We start from the raw sequence: 17,077 nt of genomic DNA on the forward strand, positions 1-17,077 counted from the left end.
CTCCCAGGGCCATAACACACAGGGGAATGCAAAAAAAAAAAAAAAAAAAAGCAAGCTATTATTGAAGCATTGGCTTGAGATGTGATGGGCCCACACCAAGATATTTTAATGCATTTCCTGCTGTTCATGAATATAACATGCCAATATCAATAAATTCAAAGCTTCTAATCTCATATCCCCTATTTTACCTTTTTAGCCAACATTTTAATGTCCAGAATGATTTAGCAGTTTTGGGGCTACAAGGTCTTTGGCCAAAAACCATCTTTTGATTAAATTTTAAAATATACATTTCATAGGATTACTATGAGAATGTAAAAATGTTTTGAAAACCATAATGGGCTATATAACACAAGAGTATTAATACCCTTATATATATAACACTATGTATGTATGTATGTATAACATATATGTATACCCTTGTATAATACATAACTCAAGTAAATTAATATATTGAAATATAGAGAGGGGCAGGGTGCAGTGGCTCACACCTGTAATCCCAGCACTTTGGGAGGCTGAGGCAGGTGGATCACAAGGTCAAGAGATTGAGACCATCCTGGCTAACATGGTGAAACCTCGTCTCTACTAAAAATACAAAAAAATTAGCCAAGCGGGCCGGGCGCGGTGGCTCACGCTTGTAATCCCAGCACTTTGGGAGGCCGAGGCGGGCGGATCACGAGGTCAGGAGATCGAGACCACGGTGAAACCCCGTCTCTACTAAAAATACAAAAAATTAGCCGGGCGTGGTGGCGGGCGCCTGTAGTCCCAGCTACTCGGAGAGGCTGAGGCAGGAGAATGGCGTGAACCCGGGAGGCGGAGCTTGCAGTGAGCCGAGATCGCGCCACCGCACTCCAGCCTGGGCGACAGAGCGAGACTCCGTCTCAAAAAAAAAAAAAAAAAAAAAAAAAAATTAGCCAAGCGTGGTGGCGGGCACCTGTAGTCCCAGCGACTCTGGAGGCTGAGGCAGGTGAATGGCGTGAACCCAGGAGGCGGAGCTTGCAGTGAGCTGAGATCACGCCACTGCACTCCAGCCTGGGCGACAGAGCAAGACTCTGTCTCAAAATATATATATATATATAAAATATGTTATATATATTTTATATATTATATATATTTATATATTATATATTATAGATATTTATATATTTTATATATCATACATATATTTATCTACGATATATATCATATATATATTTATATATGATATATATCATATATATTTATATATGATATATATCATATATATTTTATATATAAAATATAAATATAAATATATCATATATATATATAGAGAGAGAGAGAGAGACATTTCCATCATACTGAAATGTAAAGAGAAAAGTGTCATCAGAGTTCATATGATTAGATGGTTCAAAATAATGGCATCCGACTCTTGTTTGGAACTCACGAAATATACAACTATAAAATAAATGGAAAAATAACGCTTCAGACAAAAAGTTGCATCTCATTGAAAATGCTATCAGGATTATGATAATTTCATTTGTCAACAGACAATCACATATCACCTAAGGATGGGGATATGTCCAGAGACATGCATCATCGGGTGATTTCACCATTGTGTGGTCATCACAGTGTACTTACATAAACCTAGATGCTGTAGCCACAGCTAGGCTATATGGCATGGTCTATTGCTCCTAGGCTACAAACCTATACAGCATGTTACTGTACTAAATACTGTAGACAACTGTAATGCAGGTATTTGTTTACCACACATATCTAAACATAAATAATAAAAAATAATGATAAACATATCTAAACATAAAAAAGGTAATGTGTTGCACTCCAGTGTCACCATGGCTAGGCCATAGAAGTTTTTCATCTCCATTATAATCTTATGGGACCAACATGGTATATGTGGTCTGTCACTGACCAAAATGTCTTTATGTGGCACATGACTGTATCATACACCAAAATATGTTAATGACACACAATTTGTACAAAGCATGCAATCAAACTAGATGGCTCCCAGAATACAAATAGCGTTAAGAAAACCTCATAGCAGCTACTTGGAATTGGTGGTCAGAACTACTAGTGTGGCCAGAAAACTGCCAAGGTAAAATCTAAATGTACTGTTGAAGAGAATACACAGACCTGTTCCAATTACCACAGTAACCACTTAGCAAAGCCATCACTATCCTTAACAAACACAGGGCTCATATAGCCCGAAGGAACACCATTTTCATCCCCATCAACTGTTACAATTGTACACCTCTTGGCTATTTCCAAAGCACTTTCTCACAAATGATCTCACTTGAGTTGATCCTCCTAATAGCCCTCTGGAAAAACAGGGGTGGCAGGCATTACCACTCCATTTTGCAAGAGAAAACAACATAGAGATTCTAAGTAAGGTGCTCAAAGTCACATACTGATGACAAATGGTGAAGCTAGGAAGCATGATGCCAAGGTCTTGAGAGCTTTCTGATAAACTGTATTCTGTACACTCAGATGATGTATTTTAGAATAACTCTTTGCTTCACCAGATTCCTAATACCAAACTTAAGAATAAATGGCAAGACTGGATCACCAACTAGATCCCTTGTTGTAGCCAACCACCTTTTTCAGAAGAGTCATGCTCCCTAGAGCAGTTTCATTAGATAAATACAAAACACTAAACCAGTGCTTCCAAATACAAGGATCACCTAGAGATGCAGTTAGAATAAAGATTTGATACAGTACATCAGGGGTGGGGCAACAAGCCTCCAACAACATGTCCATACTGCTGATACCTAGAACACATTTTGCGTAGCAAGAGAAAACCACAAACTAGGTGGGGAGACTACAAGAGAATTATGCCTCAGTTATGGCAAGATATGCACAATTAAAGCAGAATGAACAAAAATAAGTAGGGAAATGATAACAGTTGACAGAAATAAAGGCCCATTTTTCTATTTAAGGCAAAGAAATGTAACAAATTTAACAACAGAGGTTCTAATTGATATGGTTATATTATTATGGCTTGTATCATGACTCCCAAACTGTTTTTTGTGCATGCAAATAACAGCTGTTATGATTTTGATCTTTTTAGTGCAACTCATATAAATGGACTGAAGCACCCTGCCTAGTTAACTGAGATACATTTTTTTCCCTCTCAAGTGGCACTAGATATTAAAAGATAGATATATAAAGAGACCTTAAGTCTTTCTTCACATCAGGTATAAAGGCAGTCTGGGGAAACCTGTATCCATTATTTACCAAACTTGTTTTAATATGAAATGGTTCCTCCACAATTGCTGCATGCTTATCCTAAAATGATGGACTAATTTCTGATTACTGGTACCACGTTGGCCTACTAATATTTAGTGTTATGGCCAGAGAAATAAATAGCTGCTCTAAATGCCAACAGAAATTGATAAAGAACTGTAGTGGGGCTATGTAGAAGCCAAATCAGGCAAGTTTTGTCTCCACAAATATTTTTCCCTTCAAAGGGCTATTAAGATTTTTTTTAATCATCTTACTATGTCAAGCCACTTTTTTCACAATACCCCTATGAATTTATTATTAAACCCATTACAGAGAAAACTGAGAATCAAAAGTATTAAAGTAACTAACCCCAATTGCATGATTTAATCTCAGACCAGTATGACTGTAAAGGTAAGGCTTTTCCACTACCTCAAGATGCCTCTAGAGCAATGCCAAGTCCAACTAGCTTTTATAGGACCACAAGAGGCTACTGATGTAAAATTCTGTCTGAAGGTCCACATGAAAAATAGCCTATGAATTCGATATTTCCCAAGATAGTTTTAAAAGGTACAATTCAGCAGTCAAGAGTGCCAGAGACATATTTCACTAAATTAAGGAAAGGTGTTATCCATCCATATATCATATTATGCAAACTTAGAAAAGCAAGACAATGGATTGATCTTTGTTGTCATATAGTATATTGACTATTTAAGAATAATGTAATTGTGACCTGACAGCAAAATCTGTATCTTTAATGAAAGAATCAGACACTTTTAAGGCACTAGAAAGGATGGTCTTAAATAAAGAAATATAATCTTCTTCCCTTCTGAGACAAATTACATTTTCTTATTTTTAAGTTTGTAAACGTTCTACTATTAAACTCTCCTTCATGAGAATACTTACAAATAGCTTCACCAAATCACTTGTAAACATTTTATATATTGCAAAGGACTATACAAAAATAAGGTGTTAATTCTAGTATTCCCCTTAAGCATAAACTGTAATAAGTTGAAAGCCATTTTCCCAAAGAAACATATATTTGAAGATCTATACCACTAAATATATATTTCATAAGAGCCTAGTAGGTATTAGTTAGCTCTCTGCCACACTAGGAGAAAGCAAACTGAGTTCCAGGAAATACAAAAATGAAGGTTAGCATTCTTTTACAGTGAGAACATACTGTTCTTATTATTCAATTTATGGGTAGTTTCAACTTATGATGATAAGCACCACCTTTGAAAATGAAATACACCTAACGTTTTTAGATAACCTCTATTAATATGATTACATACATGATATATATTTATAGAGGCACTAAGATATATGGATACACTGTAAATGTTTTGTTTCAATATTCATGGTATTTACAAACAACTTAATGATACAGAAGAAAAATTAAAGTTTCCAGATAAAGTTTCCCCCTAGAGTTACAACAAAAATATGAAAGTAAAATAACCTTAACGATATTGCAGTGTATCTGCCATAGCAAATCTGAAAGCCCTACCTTTGGAAAGCAGTACTACTGCTAGAAATGAGTTAGGTTGTAAAAGCAGAAATTTTCATATGTGGGGTGAGTGATAGAAATTTCAGGGTTATAGAAACATCAATTTCATTTTTCTCATTTTGTTTTATATCCAATGTACCTTTGGTCTACGTGGGAACAGAAATGTGGGTATAAAATGAAGTTTATCTCTTTCAATCTCAGGTAAATGATATCAGTGATATCCTCCATTTAGCATAAACACTTATCTTCCTAAATACATATTTCAAGAGCACTCTCACAATATTGCAATTATCAAAGCACTTTTCCGAGATCTCTTTTCCAGGTTAATCCACAAAAATTATCTTTCCATGTAATATTTACCACTTCTCTCCACACTCATGTTGTAAGTACTGTGCCCATAAGCATCAATGCTGGAAAGAAAGAGGTAGGGGAGGCTTCTTATAGCTTTGCGCTCCTATTTCAGATGAGTTTAAATTCCATTAAGCTGCACTAATTTCTTTTGAACCCTAAGTTTGGTGAATTATGTGAAATTGTATAACCAAAAATATACAAAATAAAACTAGAGAAACTTTCTATAATCAGAGATGTCAAACAATGGTCACTTTAAAAAAATTCTACAAAGTTCTCCTATATAAGTAGTTATCTAACCCCAAAACTAGCCAAAACATTTAACTAGTCTCTGCTACAAGTCTTAAGGTATGCATTAAATATGAATATTAATAAAATTACAAGTCTATCACAGCAGTCTCATCCCTGGCTGCACATTAGAATCACTTTGGTAATATTAAAAAAATTATGATAAAAGGGTCCTGGCCCCAGAGGTTGAGGTTCTGATTTAATTCATACTGTAGTGAAGTGTGGACATTAGTATTTTTTAAAGCATCCTGGGTGAATTTAACATGCAGTCAGAGCTGACAGCCACTGATTTATACTTCATATAATTAACGCTGATCAATCTATAAGAGCAAGCAACTGCCACTCAAAATATTCAACAGTCTGAAAATATTGCTTGAAATGCAGAATATTGCTGCATATTAGAAAACAGTTGGACCTGCTATTCTAAGTTTAAACAATCTTTACTTTTTTTATTGCTCTTGTTACAATGAAAAGAGATTTCATCTGCAGTACTTCTTAAGCTGGAAGGGTGGGGACAAGGGTGCAGCAAGAAGAAAGCCTTAATAAGATATTAGCTCAAGCAAGACAACAGTGCAGACTTTATGTGGAACAATGTTGTGGAAATGTGAAACACCTTGCCATATAGCCTTTATTATTTATTGATCTTTTGAAGAAAATTTCGGAAGTAGCTAATTTGACTAATGAGTTTATTTAACACTCAAGAAAAAGTACATCCTCAATGTCTGGTCAGTCTCTAAAATGAAGGCTCAAGATCCTCTAATAAAAGAGCATGTTCCCTAAAGTTCCATGCCAGGGAAAAAAAAAAAGAAGATTTCTGGTGTCATTTTAAGCATCTTAAACTTTCCAATTCTAGGGTTAGACAGCCTGCAGATAGCAGGACTGTTATTTAGCCTCACGTCCCCACCAAATAAGAATTATAAGATGGTTTGTTAATAAACAGGATCCTTAAGATGTGATAGGTGTGTCTTTAGGCCATGAGATTTCATTTGAAACTATTTTGTCTCAACTAAAATCACAAAATGGGCGGCTTTACAACTGAGCAATCTATCTGTATCACTATAGCTCTTCCCCAGTAGAAACAGGATCATATTACTGAGCTTAGCAAATGTTGTTGAACACATCACAAGCATGTCTAAAAGATACCATGAATGTTTAATACTTCACACATGTCAAAGCCTCAAAACTTAGCAGCCCAAAGGAAAAAAAAAAAACATCACTGAGGTAAATCAAACTAAGAAAATTTTACTCCCACACATTGTTAGGCAAAAGAATGTGAGAGAATTTTAAAAATGTCCTTCATAAAGCCAAAAACTGAGATCAATCACCATAAAGCACTTAAAAGTTGTTTGATTTAGATGGTAGTGTGTTGTTTTTTAATACCACACTTAGAATTATCTAAACTTTTCCCACAAATGTTTAGTATCTAATACCAGGCCCCACTCCCTGCTGTTTTGTGAAGTTTGAGAAGCAGCAAATCAAATTTCCTAGAGCAGCTCCCCAAATGGGTTCTTCCCTGCAGAGTCCAGCGAATAATGTCTTATGAGTATCCTTTAGTCTACTGAGCAACTTGGGAAACATCACTCAAGGTATTTGTATAAAACACAATTAAAGAGAACTCTGAGATTTGCTTCAAGCTTAGAAAAACATAAAATTTATAAAGACTTTATTCTTACTTGAATTGAATCAGTAAATTAACTCTTAATAAGAGCCTGGGTGTGACTTTTATAAATCTTTCTCTATTCCTTAAATTATTACTATAAATGCTCATGAATTCTGCTGTTTGCTTTCTTGTATATATTAGATGAACTGAAATTACATTTACTATTGTGTAGGATTCTTGTTTGCTTACAAAAATAATTAAATCATATTTTTCAGTTAAATGTCCTTATTTAGCAATCATTTTGGTAAGCACCTACTATCTTCCTTATACAGTTTTCTGGGAATCTAAATATGAGCCTGTAATACATAAGCCTGTTTAATACTGATTAAAATAAGAGAATAGAAATTAAGATGGAGAGAACAAAAAGCCACCACCTTCTCCAAGTCTAGCTTTTCTAATTTTTTTTAGTTGCTCTGTCTTACATTTTTTCCAAAAGGCTGATAGGCTAAGGAGCTCATATGTCTTGATCCTAAACAACTCACTTTTGCTTCCTGTGTTAGAATGTCATCAGGAATTGTATTTTTTCAAAAATAGGAAATGTTCATATCATCTGTATGTCAAGGCTGTCCATCATCCACACTGAGTTATAAGAATCATACAGCAAGAATGCTCAGATCCAGTCCCAGAACTCAAAGCAGTTAGAACAGAAGGTAAAGAAGTGATGCATAGCAAACACTGAAAAGCAGATTTCCCCAAAAGCCTCCACTGGTTCAATATAAACTGCAAGGCAAGTGAGACTAGATTTAAATTCTGGATGAATACACTTTATAATACATATTTCCCAGACTGAATTAAGGTAAACATGTATTTTCTAAACTACTTTGTAGGTCAATCATTTCAGACACTTAAAACATTACACATTTTTTCATAATCAATGCAAATAGTTCATGATCACAATTCTAAAACTGAGGTCTAAGATGTGAGCTATATGAAGCATAGAAGATACATAAAAATATCTTTTTTAATACTAAAAAGTTCCAAATAAAATAAAATCAATAAAATATCCCAACATTTGATACGTTGGCAATGAAAGCAATCTAAGATAATCTATTGGAGATGCAAGACTAAAAAACACATGAAATAATGCAAAATGTTTTAATATTTTAGAAAGTAGAAATGTGTCGCCAGATATTAAAACCATGGGAAGCAGAAAACCCACTACCTGCAAGTGAAACACTCATAAATTTAGAGCTTGTTTACATAGTTTAGTGATTTCCCAGCCATCAAAGGGAACTGTAATTTTCTTAATTATAAATATTATGATCTAAAATAACCTTCTTGTGAGTAAAAAGGACACATTTCATTTTTTTCGTTCAACAAGAATACCTATTTGTAAAATTTTTTAACAAATTGTAAAGTATGTTCTCTATTTCTTGCATTATCATTGAATAAAGGCATTTATGGTCAGTGATGTGCATGAAATATCTCAGTTTTCACTAAATTTCTCCGTTTAATTTTTTAATGTATATTTTACACCAAACATAAACATATTTCACATTAAACTAACTTGAATTTTTCCACCAGTTGCAAATAAATTATCCATTCTCATTTTAAGCAAAAGTGAATACAGCAAATATATTTTGACTTGTACTTTAAGTAGTAAATCCAATCCTATGTAGTCACTATTGTAGTTACCATGTAATGCATGAAACATTTAAGCTACTAAAATATAGCTTGAAGGACTGTACCAAGCTGTGTATCTGAAATGAACTCTGAAAAGAATTACTTGCTGTTGAAGTTTAGTTCATAAGAGGGTATCTTCACCAAACTACTCTCTTTATAGGAGGGAAGATGCTAATAATTTTCTATTTTCTTATAATATTTAATTCACGAAAGTGACTAATGTGATTCCTACAACTCTACATTTATTTTTCTATCACCTGGTAATCGCAAGCACATATTTTCAAAATTTTCTGATTTAGGTAGTAGTTAAATAAGAATCTCAAAGTCTAAAAAAACAAACATCCTTAAAGCTCAAGTTTCCTTCCAACTTCACAAAGACATGACATTTTAATAAACTTAAGAAATGGCTGGCCTTACCTTACTGTGCTAGACTACAATTTAAATAAACTTCACAAGATTTTAATGTGTTAAAATGCCAAATGCCGTTCAAAGTTTACACTGAAAAAAAAAAAAAACAGTGAGCTAGAATTTTAAATACAATCCTAGAAACAAAGTTTAGTTTTTAAATAAATTCTCCTAAAACAACAAATTCACACGCATTTCTCACACACATATTCACACAGCAAGAGTAAATGTATTACCTTTATGTTAAAAGAGGGAACTTCTCTGGCTCAGTTTGGTGCAAATGATTGCAGTAGCAACAGCGGCAACTGACTGCAGGATCACAGCACAGCAGAAAGCAATGAGTTGGCAGGAGCAGCTCCACAGAGCGGCAGGACAGACTGAATGACAAGCACATGCAGATTGCTTTGAATTAGGCATGTTAGGGGCTGGAACTTTCAGTGTTTGCTCTCCAATAGGACAGGAGAGTTTTTCTCCTACTTAACCCCTTGGGGCAAGGTCTTAATAATGGTAACAGCTGGCATACAGAGGGGCTTGATCTGAGCACAAGGTCAGCAAGCCAGGATATGAAGGTGACATGTAATTTCTAGCCTTTTCCTGCTTCCACAGGGAAACTGCATGAAGGACTGTTTTTAGTTATAACTTCCTTTGATCTTTTGGATTTTAAGTTACTTAGTAGATTAAAGCCATGTTAGCTGATATTATTTGCTTGCTTAGCCTGACTTAAGTGTTACAGATTCAGTTTTCCAACACACAGTGCTACTACATTTAAAATAACACAAATAAACACCAATCTGCATTTATTTCCAAGTTCCAGGGATTCTTGTGTTCTTTCACAAAATGGCTCGAGATCTTACTTTTAGGACAGAAAGTTCATGGTTTTAAAAAGAGGCAGAATCTTCTTTTAAAATGTTAGAGTAGTTTTAAGTGTTTTTCTTCAATTTTCCAAACAAAACAGCAGTTTGTTAAATAAATTTGACACTGCTTTTTATAAATATATGGCCCTCATGATGCCAGTATTTAAAATCCCACAACCACAACATAAAAATCTCTTAAATACTACAAACAAATGCTTTAAATTTACAAATGACATCCCTTAGCAAATAAGTTATAATTTATTGAAACCGTGAAATCTAACTCTTCATGACTTTGGTAATAAAAATGTGTATGCAATTCTTTTAGCAGGATGTACTGAGTAACTATATGAGGACAGCAGTTTCAAAAATTTCAAAACCATAAACAAAGAAAAAAAGATAAAATTGGACTTCATCAAAAACTTTTGAAGATCAAAAGACATTATCAAGAAAATGAAAACACTCACAGAATGGGAGAAAATATTTGCAAGTCATATATCTAAGAGTCTAGTATTCAGAATATATATTTAAAAGCTCTTACAACTCAACAATAAAAAGACAAATAATCCAATTTAAAAGAGGTAAAGTGTTTGAATAGACACATCTCTAAAGAAGAAATACAAATGGCCAATATGCACATGAAAAGATGTTCAACGTCATTAGTGATTTAGGGAAATACAAATCAAAACCACTTATAAGTGATATCTTATTAGATACCACTTCACATCCATCATTCTGTTTCAAACAAACAGAAAATAACAAGTGTTGTCAAGGACATGGAGAAATTGGAATCCTTAAACACTGCTAGCAGGAATGTAACATGCTTTAGCTTCTGCAAAAAAAAAAAAAAAATAGCTTGGTAATTCCTCAAAATATTAAACATAGAACTAACATATGACCCAGCAACTCCACTCCCAGTACAGTTGATCGTCATTATTTGTGGATTCTGTATTTGCGAATATGATTATTCACTATAAATTATTTGTAACCCCCAAATAATCCTCATGGTGCTTTCACAGTCATTCAGACATGTGAATTGGCAGAGTGGTGAAAAACGTGAGTCACTCAAACAAGACTACCCTCTTGTGCTTGGCTCTCATACTGTAAACAAGTCTCCCTTTTGCGGTCGATTTAGTGCCATGTTTTTCACATTTTGTGCTTTTTTTTGGTGATTTCACTGTTTCAAACAGCCCCCAAGTGTAACGCTGAAGTGCTGCCTACTCTTTCTAAGTCCAAGAAGGCTGTGACAGGCCTTGTCACACACAGAAAATATACCTGGTTAGGTAAGCTGCTTTGTTCAGGCATGAGTTATGGCGCTGTTAGGCATGCACTCAATGTTAATGAATCGGCAATAAATATAAGATATCTTTAAAAAGAAACACACATAAAACAAGGTTATATATTGATCAATTGATGAAAATGTGACCAGAGTCTTACAGGAACCTAACCCTGTATTTCTCCTAGAACCAGTAATTCAGTATTCACTAATTCAGTGTTTGCAGTGACTTCATGAACAAAACTACCACAACTAATGAGAACTGACTGTATATACCAGATAGAAAATATGTTCATACAAAAACCTGTACATGAATGTTCATAGTGCCTTATTCATAACTGCCAAAAGTAGAAACAACCTAAATATCCATTAACTGATGAGTGGATAAACAACATATGTACATCTATACAATGGAATATTATTCAGCCATAAAAATAATGAAGCACTGATACATGCTACAATATGGATGAACCTTGAAAACACTGCGTTAAGTGAAAGAAACAAAAGGCCACATATTTTATGATTCCATTTATATGAAATATCCAGCAGAGGCAAATCCATAGAGACAAAATGTAGGTTAGTGGTTGCCGGGGGCTGAGGGGTGGAGACAGAGGATGGGGAGTGACTGCTAATAGGTATGGAGTTTATTTTTGGATGGTGAAAATGTTATAGAATTAGATAATGGTGATGTTTGCACAGTCCTGTGAATACACTAAAAACCACTGAAATGTCTACTTTAAAATGGTGAATTTTTTCAGATGTGACTTATATCTCAATTTCAAAAATAAGGAAGATATAAAGTTCCAGTCATTAGACCAGTGGTTCTTAACTTGAGTGTGCATAAGGATTCCCTGGAGGGCTGATGAAAACAGAGATTCCTGAGTCCCATCCCCCAGAATTCTGATTCTGAAGGTCTGGGGTAGGGCTAGAGAATTTGCTTTTCTAGTAAGTCCTCAGGATGCTGCTGCTGCTGCTGTTCTGGGACCCACATTTTGAGAACCACTGTATGTCTGAGCTCCTAGAGGGTAGGAAAGGTAACTTTCATCTCTGTATCTCCTAATTCACCTAAAACAGAGCCAGTCTTGGAAGCAAGAGGACAGGGAAAAGGAAGAGTGAAATATTTACTTGAGGAAATATATTAATGGAGTCAGTCCTTAAAATCTTAGGGTATGCTGATTTCATGTCATATGTATGCCAAATGCTGTAATACCAAAAATTCCCATGACAAAAAGGAATTAAAGAATTAAAATAAAAATGAAGGTATTTTAACACTCTTTGATCATCTGAACAGTATTTTGGTTCACTTTATTAAAGCAGCTAATCCTATTTCACTGTGCTTTTCCTTTCAAGAATTGCAAACAAAGGTTCTACAGTTGTTGATCCTATAAAGAAATCCCTTAAATTAAATAAAGTGTCACAAAAACCAAAGACCTGTATTCTCTAACTCAGAAACTGGTAAATTCTTATTTATATTTTTATCAAAATTACAGATTTGTATGTCTAATCACTTCATTTAAACATTTGGGGTCCATGTAAAAATAGACAAGTTAAAGTACACTTTTGGTATTGTCACATGGGACACATAATTATTTTATAAATAAATATTATCCCCAATTACTTCAATATGTTTCTCAATATATTATTCAGAGTGAAAAGAAAAGTACTAGTAACCTTACAATGTTCTAATATTTTCTGAAAACAGTATCCTTTCTGTCTTAGATCATACTATTTAGGTATCTTTTTTCATTATTAGGAAGACAAGGGCATGGGGGAGGGAAAAAGAGACTAGAGCCTGCAGGAGAGGCACAACACTTGGTACTTTAAAAAAAGTGATAAAACAGCTGCTGATTAACAAACTCTTTCCCAGCTGCACCTAGTCAAAAATGCAATTCCGGATTCTGTTACATTTATGAACATTTAAAAGTCTTGTCTATTTATCTTTTTTCTTAGCATTAAGTGTCAAACAGTTATGAACAAGTAAACTGTGGTATACTGTAGACACTGCTTCAGCAAGATTTTTCTTTCAGTGTGGTCAAATTAATAGTTTAGTAATTTGGAAGTACAAGTTCAGAAAAACTAATCATACCAAAGTTCTGAAGATAATATTCTATATTGGATTTTGATGTTTCCAGAGTACAAATAGTTCCATACCCACTGAAAACTTCAGACCAGAGCATTATGCTGCCCAAGTCACAGCCCAGTGCAGGGAATCACTGAAGACTTGAAGTTAGTCTCAGCTCTACCACTCACTGGCTATATAACCTTGAACTCATCACTGAATCAAGAGGTTACAGTCTCCTTATCTACAAAATCCAAACATTAGATGAGATGATCTCATAGTTCCCTGCTGGCTCTGAATTCGGTTTTTATGAATTTGGATATCACTGCAAATAGATAAGATAAATCCCAATTTTACTACTCAAACCTGGATTTTTTAAGAAAAGACCATGCATTCAAAGTTGAATTAGCAAGTCTGGAGCAAAGACCATATTGCAAGCAAATTGCAGGAAAAAAAAAAAAATCAAGGGATGCTGAAATTCCTCCCCAACAATTTGGAAATATGTACATCTGTCTTATATATTCCTCTTTACCCAACGACGGACATTTCTTAGGCTTCTTTCTTATCTCATTTCCTGTTGAAAATTCTACCTCTAAAATCCACAATTTTTACAACGGAAAATTTTATGGTCTTGCTCGTCTTCCATAGTCTGACATCTTCACCCTTATGACCTCGTGGCTCTAGAGTCTTTATCCATGTCCTTTCCTATTTTTACTTGCTTTGTGCTTAGTTAAGAGCTCATCGTCAGCATTTATTTACTTCACCAGCATTCCAGCCTTTCAAAGAGCTCCACTAAACTTGCTCTCCCTGCCCTTCTTTTTTTCCTTTCTCTCTTAGGTTTAGAAATGTTACTGAAAAAAGTCACCAGACAAGGAAGCAGAGACCTAAAACAAATGCACACTCTCAACTCCAGAGGGCTTACAATGCGGCTGTGATTCATCTCATCTATCATAGATTCTCCACTGGAAATCTCCACAAGGATGGCCGAAAATCTTTCCCATGTTCCCTACCTTAACCTTCTCAGCAAATGATGCCACCTATTTTATGGGAAAGAATGAAACTATTTGACTATGAGTTCCTTTAAACACTACACTTGTACTTCAGACTTTTTCTGGAACTTGTCCCTTATCTCTCAGTGTCCGACCCTCTTTCCTGCTATTAATTACTGTATTTATCCACTGTATCTTTGCTCCCCAATAAGGTAGCCACAAGCCACATGTGGTGACTTAATTTTAAATTGATTCATATTAAATGAAATTTAAAAATCTCAGTGTTCCAGTTGCACAAGGTGCCACATTTCAAGTGCTCAAGAGTCATATGCAGTTCACGGCTTCTGAATGGGCAGTGCAAATAGAGAATATTTTCATTACTACAGACAGTCTTACTAGACACAGGTACTCTAGATCTTGACCACCATGTTTCTTTACTCTGTCTCACTCTGCCTCCCCAAGTCCATCTTCATTTTTCCATCTTTGTCAAATTGTTAATTACTTATAGAAAATGTTTAGTTTTCCCCTAGCCTCAAAAATTCCTTCCCTTGGCCTGCTAGTCCTCAGGCTACTTACCTATCTTTTCCTTTCCTTTGCCAGACAATACTCAAGCTTTAACTCCATCTCGTTCCTTCACTTCCTACAATCTTACCTACCATCTAATAAAACTGTTTCTTCAAAAATGAAACCCAGTGGCCCTTTCTCAATATTCATTTTCATTTCTTCATTTACCAACTTTGTTGGTAAATATTCTTTTCTCTTTACTCAGTTTCCATTATCCTAACATTCTCTATCTCTTTAACCTCTATTCCATTTTCTTGGCAGATCTTCTTAATTCTGTTATTCTAAATCTTGAGCAATATCCAATGGTCTTTTCCTTTGAACTTCCTGCTTTATGTTTCCTGCCTATATTGTCACACTCCAATTTCTATTATAAGTTCCATTTCTACAGCTTCTACTCTCTAAGGACATTTCAATGTATATATCCTGCCAGCAGCTCAAACTCAATTTAAAATACAAATGATCTTATCGTCCTCAAACAACTTCTTGATTTTCCTACTTCTGTCCACCCTTTCAGTCATTTAAGCCCAAAATTTTCACTTAAATATGTATTTATTGAACACCAGATCTGTGCTGCATCCTGAGCTATGGCAGGAGTCATCTTTGACCTTTACACCCTGTATACCCTTGTTCATTCATTCCCAAGTCCTAGCCATTGTCACATATACTCATCCTTTCCATTTCCTCTGCTACTTTCTTAGATTAACTTTCCCTTGAATTACTACAACAGCCTAATAGATGTGACCCTATCTATGGTCTCCTACCTTTTCTACCTTATCTAAGCAACATAGAGCTTCTAGATACATCATGTAAGAGATAGATCTGATCAAGCTGCTCTTCAGTCCAAAAAAACACTCATGGCTCCCCCACTAGTTTAAACATCTTAGCTGGCCCACAAGATTCTCCATTATCTGGGCTCCTTCCCCTCCCACTCACTGCCCTTGCCAAACAGAATTTGCTTTAATCCAAACAAGCTTTCACACACACCCTCACACCCTCAGTGCTTGCACTAGTCTTTCTACCAGCAATGGCCTTTGTTCACATTTCCAACTTCCATAATCCCATCCATTCTTCACAACACACAGCAAACAACATGAAACCTTCTCTGATTACCTAAGCCAGAAATTCTCTCTTTCTATTCTAAGTTACATACATGACCTGAGATCTCTCATGGTACTTAGCACATGTCTTTTTTTATTGTGGTCATTTATATATCTCTTTTACCCTCTTAATCTATATGTAAAGGCGCAGGTTCTATTATATTCATTTTTATAACCCTTAAGAAGGGATATAAAGTATATTATACCGTGTACTAGGTCAAATATTTATACTCGACAAATGTTTATTGAACAAATGACATTTTATAACTTGTTATTACATATATCCTTTATTAAGCAGAATACAGTATTGAAACGTAGCTTGCAAATTAATATTCAGCATACAAAATCCTATTTTACTGCTGATTTATATGGGCCCCACAACATGTTGCACTATTCTCAGCTTTTAAATTCTGAGTACTAAACTGCTACTGAATAATAAGGAATGATAGTAATTAGCTTTCACCCTTTTCTCAGTAGACGTTGCTCCAGAAGCTAACATGCAAGCATATTCTTGGGTAGTTTTTATAATTTTATTTTTTGTTTTGAAGGTAGAATTTTCCCATGGCATTGACAGAAATATTTTTAAACAAGGAAAAAAAAGTAAGAATTTTCACCTATAGTGAGTCATTAAGTATAAGTCTGTAGCTTAATTGCCAATTACTTTTTTTCTTTTTCTTTTTTGAGATGGAGTCTCACTCTTTAGCCCAAGCTGGAATGCAGTGGCATGATCATGGCTCGCTGCAACCTCCGCCTCCAGGGCTCAAGTGATTCTCGTGCCTCAGCCTCCCGAGTAGCTGGGACTACAGGCATGCACCACACCCAGCTAATTTTTGTATTTTTAGTAGAGACAGGGTGTTACACCATGTTGCCCAGGGTGGTCTCGAACTCCTGAGCTCAGGAGATCTGCCTGCCTTGGTCTCCCAAAGTGCTGAGATTACAGGCGTGAGCCACTGTGCCTGGCCCAATTAATCTTAGTAGCAAATACGATTTCTGTGATAAAGTGTCTTGGAAATAAGTGAATCTGGGAAATCTTGGTTTTTATTTATTATGATCTTTGCTTCATTTGATTATAGACTAGAAAACCACATGTATGTTATCACTATACAGAAAGCATTTTGGTCATCTAGAATGAAATTTACTTAATATTAATTTATATACTATCAAAAATTTTAATAGTGATCAGAAACAGGTACATATTTTAAAGCAAAAACCATAGAG

At 35.0% G+C, this 17,077-nt stretch overlaps 1 protein-coding gene across 1 annotated transcript in view; it reads right to left on the reverse strand.

Moving 5' to 3' along the window:
- Positions 1-9,289, reverse strand: part of DISP1 (dispatched RND transporter family member 1) — a 64,175-nt gene extending 54,886 nt beyond the window's left edge. Inside the window, exons 1-2 of the mRNA XM_030812825.1 lie at positions 9,260-9,289; positions 9,036-9,116 (exon numbers count right to left, since the gene is read on the reverse strand). The gene's annotated coding sequence lies outside the window, so the exon portion shown is untranslated. The remainder of the gene's footprint in view (positions 1-9,035; positions 9,117-9,259) is intronic.
- Between the last annotated feature and the right edge of the window lie 7,788 nt (positions 9,290-17,077).

The sequence above is a fragment of the Nomascus leucogenys genome, chromosome 5 (assembly GCF_006542625.1).
Source record: "Nomascus leucogenys isolate Asia chromosome 5, Asia_NLE_v1, whole genome shotgun sequence".
Taxonomy (NCBI): Eukaryota; Metazoa; Chordata; class Mammalia; order Primates; family Hylobatidae; genus Nomascus; species Nomascus leucogenys.